We start from the raw sequence: 5,202 nt of genomic DNA on the forward strand, positions 1-5,202 counted from the left end.
GGAATTTGACCATTAATCCTTGGAAGTAACATTGTATTCACATCGTTGTTTTAATGTCACACCTATACAATACTTCGAAATCACTCTCCCTGATATTGCATGACTGTGTCGAATGTGGTAATTAAAGCTCTAAACACAGATCCATAACAATAACGCATGGCGAGCATTTAGAACAAGTTCCGATACGAAGACGTTTTTAGAGAAAAGTTGACTTCTTTGCTATTTTAGCTCATGTGCGCTATGAACCTGAAAAAAAATACAGTACATGAGTCGGTCAGCGTCCTAATACAAAGCAGCAGACTCTTCAGAAACCATTACGAAAGGGAGAAAAAAAAGATCACCACAGCTTTTGTAAGACACTTCCAAGTCGCTAGTTTTGCGCACAGTGTGCAATAGTCATTCTTTGTTTTCGATGAGAGATGTCAAAAGTAATATTAACAAGCCAAAAGCATCCAGGGCTGGGCAGAGACTATCCGTGAAGAAAGGACAGTCCACCTTTTGCTGACAGAGCAGGTCTACGTTGTAGTCACTGAGTTCCTTGCGCAGTAGGGTCTGCATGTAGACCATGTCCAGGGTGTAGGGCGCACGGTAGGGGTAGAGCACGACCCGGGAGTGCTCGGTCTACGGGCATGTGTCCACCAATATGTTGTAGGAGACTGTGCGGAGGAGGGGCTCGGCGCTCACCCGCTATGTGTACAGGTGCCGCTGTTTAAAGGTGCACGGCCCGGCCTCCACCGTGGAGCTGGCCTCTATCTCCCAGGAGGCGTCGTACCATCCACACTGCCCTGGGTGCAGTGCAGCTTCAGCTGCAGCCCGATGGTCGGTGTGTAGACCCGCTGGCTACCAAAGGGGGCCCAGTCTACAGGCTCCTCGTGCTCTTTCCTGAACCAGCTGAAGACCGAGGCCTCCAGCTGCCCGAACGCTATGTGCAGAGCAGACAAGATGGGAAGCCACCATAATGTGGCGGGGAAGCTGCACCTGGCGGAAGGATGCTGTATAGTGGGTTTCACCCATGTGCAGAACGGCGCCGTCCCGTGAGGCCTCGGCATTGAGCAGCTCATCGGGCAGCGGTTGCTCCTGGTAGTAGAGGCACACAGACGGCTCTGCAGGGAAGGCAGACGGGGAGGCCTTTCCAACGGAACTTGCATTTCTTGGCCGTGCTGCTCTGGGCTCCCTTTGCGGTGTTGGTTGCAATGCGGGCCATCGCTCAGCCCAGAGTCTGACTGGTCACGTTGCATGTGCTTCTGACTGCAATCAAGAATAAACAAGAGGGTCAGCTTTGGCTCCGAATGGAACACAGCGTATTACAGCCTTCTCCACCCCACGTGGTGTGCTAAAGGTGCTGGAGCAGACATAGGACCGGAACGTGTATCCCGGGATATACCGTAGGAGCTTCCAGGCTGAGATCCTCAGCATCAACCCGGCGCCAGGTACACAAGGGCGGTGAGGATTTTATGTCAAGGCCCGGAGGCCAATATTAAGCATAACACCTTTATTGCTCCTCAAACACAGCAGCAACAAACTCTAGAATTAGAATACTCATTAGCTCTAGAATGCAGAACATGCATATAATCATAGAACAGGCAGCCATCTTCCTCTTTTGTTGCTGCTCAAGCACAGATAAGTCCAGTCATATCTTTCTTCTTTATGAATGTGGTATGTTTGAATAAATCAGTATATTAATATATTTCTTTATAAGTTTGCCTTCTAGTATGATTGAAGAATGAGAGTAGAAGGCCCAATGGTTGTTTTAAGATAATGTTAATTTAAATTAGAAGAAGCAATGTTTTGATTTAATCTTGGAGGAGTAAATAATGTTTTTGGTAGAAAGGTAGCGTAGCGTGTGTTATTACAGTTTTTAATGAAAAGAATATTGACTAAGAGGTTCAAAGATGGTTACCTTTGGGTGTTAGTTTTTAAATGCGGAGCACACTCTGAGCGCGTGTGGTTGACTAATGCGCAAGGCTAACTTGATCAGCACTCAAGTGGGCCTTAACGTTGGGTAGCAGCGCTCGAGCGCATCTGTTTCCTCTCGACGTCGTACTTACATTAAGTGCGGCGGCCATCTTGGGGTTTGGGCTAAGGCCAATTAATTTATGTCAGGCATTTGGTGGACATATTTTGGGAAAATAGCGAATAGTCTGTCAGAACGAGAGTCCGTTTCTGACAGACTTCGGTCAGGAGTTCAAGAGGATGACATTGTGTAGCGAAGTGAGGCGATTCATATAACAAGTGTTTTTAGAGGATTTCATTGTTTAGAAAGAAACTTCGAGTGTGTTCTTAGAAACATATTTTGATTTGTTTGAGTTGACAACTAGGTTGTTTGAGGTGACAAGTAGTTTGGTAAGAAGAATATTTTTTAGATATCTGGAAAGTAATATAGAGTTGGTAGTTGTGAAGAAGTGTATAGAACATTTTTAAAATGGAGAATACAGAAGCAGGATGAGAATTTATATGAAGAAGATTTTTGGGGAGATGTCAGCGTCTCTCGATAAAAAGATTGAGAATAGTTTGGAGAAGAATATGATGAGAAAAGACTCCAGAAAAAGGTATGGAGAAGAGGATAGCTTCTGGACAACAGAGGAATTAGAGGTTGGTGCAGGAGTATCTGTTAACTGTGCGAAAAGACACAAAAAGGGCAGCATATAAATAATAAAAGAAAGGGCAATGATCATGAGCGTGAGGTTCAAAAGGAAAATGCTATAAAGGCAAAAGGAAGCGCTATAAAGGCACGTAAGAGAAGGCACACAGTGTTGTGGCATATGATTCAAGCTCTACAAGTGGGGACGTAGCGTTAACATGCAGTTCAAGTTTTGAGGATACAGACGAGAAAGGTAGATAAAAAAAGAAATAAAATTGGAAGCAAGCGATTTTGTGAATCCATAGGGAGATGAAATGTTCGATCTGCTCCTAATACAGCACCCTCTGTCTCCACAGTGGACTCCTGCGAAGAATTTAGCCAAGTACATAAGGTACTGGATAAGGAGAGAGATCTCAAAAGATGTTACAACTATGCTGAGATCAGAATGCCCAAGGCCTAGTTTGGACATTAAAGTGGCGTACATGCCAGAACTGGATCAAAAAATGATGGCCTTTCTCAATAAAATTGGAAAAGATCCTAGAAGAGGTCTAGATAAAGAGCTCAAAGCATGCCAAAATAGGCTGTTGGATGTGCTGGGACCGCTAACTACGATTTTTGATTTGTGCGAGGAGGCCCACCTAAATAATACTGAAGTAGACTTAGCGGAAATGCGTCAATGGGTTCAGAGGGCAATATGCCTTCTAGGGAATTTAAATACAGCACTATGAGTTGAAAGAAGAAAGAGCATCTTTTTTAACCGCATTGCTGCTGCGGTGATTTTTGCGCTGTGCGGCTGTTTTCGATTAACCGCGATACATGACGAGCTCAGCTCGTCATCCGCACACGTCACCCGTGGCTGATGACAAGCTCAGCTCATCATCAGCATCGAAGGGGTTAATATAGACCCTAAGCTGGTGGACTTCGCTTGTAAGGAGTTAGGAGAGCAAAGTGAGGGTTTGCTCTTTGGATATGATTTTGTCAAGGACAGGACTAGGTATGTGGATACATTTAACTCACTACAAAAGGCACAAAAGGATAGCAAAAGGGTTTTTGGAATGGCCAGACGGATGGGGGGTCGGTTAACCGGCGGAGGACACGGAGTTACCAGAGGTAGCTTTGGTAGAGGATTCAGACCCTATGGAGCGAGCTTAGGAACAAACTATCGTTACACCAGGACAGAGCAGGGTAATTTTTACCCACAAAGACAGAGGGGCAGATCGAGAGGCATGCAGTCAGATAGACAAACAAGGGGTGCCTCAGGTAAGTTGTTTATCAGACCCTATTTCTTTCCAAGTAAAATTGGGCGGCAGACTAGCCCAGTTTGTTACAAGATGGAGAGAAATAACTCAGGATGTTTGATTTTTGGAAACAGGAGCAGGTTACTGAATAGATTTTATTCAGATGCCGGTTCAGGAGAGGATTCCCAATATTTTACGTCTTTCAAAGGAAACGGAGGGTCTGGTAACGAAGGAAGTAGAGGCTTTGGAAGCAAAAGGAGCGATAGAACCTGCAAGAAAGGTGCGAGCAATCTGTTTTAAATGGAGAAGAAGGAAAAAGGAAATCTGCCAGTAATAAATCTAGGAGAGTTAAATGATTTGGTTTGTAACAACCATTTCAAGATGGAAGGTATTCATATAATGCAGGATTTGCTGAGGAAAGGGGATTGGTTGACCCAGTTAGATTTGAAGGATGCTTATCTGACCATTCCGATGTGCTAGGAACAAAGGGGCAGATTTACTAGACCCTTGCGCCACTTTTGTGTGATTTTTAACATAGGAAAAGTGACGCAAAAGTGGCACAAGGGGACTGTAAATCTGCTCCAAAGAGATTAGCTTCAGTACAGGTGGAAGGGAAAGCGTTGGCGGTTCAAGAGTCTTCTATTCGGGTTGACACAGCCCTGTGGTGTTTTACCAAAGTAATGAGGCCAGTGGCAGCCTGGTTAAGATCCAGGGGGATTAGTTTGATTGTGTTCATCAACAATATCTTAATAATGGCAGAAGAGAGGAGTTTAGTGAAGGAGCAGACAGAGTTTGCTGTGAAAGTTCTGGAGAATCTGTGATTTTTGGTGAACAGGGAGAAGTCTTGTGTGGAGCCAGAACAAGTGATGCAGTTTTCAGGCTTTCAGATTCAGACATTGGAATGTGTATTGAAGTTGCCTATGGAGATGGTGAAGAAAATCAGGAAGGAAGTGAAAAGAGTGAAGAATGCAAAGTGGATTACTGTGAGACAGTTGGCTCCGTTGCTGGGTATGTTATCTGCATAGATCCAAGCGATCTTTCCCACTCTCCTTCATTACAGAACGTTGCAGAGGTTGAAAGCTTTTCATTTGAGGCAGGGTGCGAAGTACTCACAAAAAGTGAGAAATAATCAAGAGACTCAAGAGGATTTGGATTGGTGGTTAATGAGTCTGGAAGCATGGAATGGAAGGGCAATATCTGGAGAGGTGCCAGAGATAGAAGATAGAGTTGAATTTGAGTTTGCAAGGTGTGGCACAGTGTCAACAGGGGGACAGTGGTCAAAGGAGGAGAGAAAGATGCACATAAATTGTTGGGAACTTCTGGCAGGGTCCTTTGCGATAAAGAGTTTCCTGAAGGATCAAGGGAAATGTTGTGTACTGTTGA

General features: G+C 44.7%; 1 pseudogene; it reads right to left on the reverse strand.

Moving 5' to 3' along the window:
- Positions 1 to 396: 396 nt before the first annotated feature.
- Positions 397 to 1,416, reverse strand: LOC147731069 (2',5'-phosphodiesterase 12 pseudogene; annotated as a pseudogene).
- Between the last annotated feature and the right edge of the window lie 3,786 nt (positions 1,417 to 5,202).

This window comes from Lissotriton vulgaris, chromosome 2_1, assembly GCF_964263255.1.
Source record: "Lissotriton vulgaris chromosome 2_1, aLisVul1.2, whole genome shotgun sequence".
Lineage (NCBI taxonomy): Eukaryota > Metazoa > Chordata > Amphibia > Caudata > Salamandridae > Lissotriton > Lissotriton vulgaris.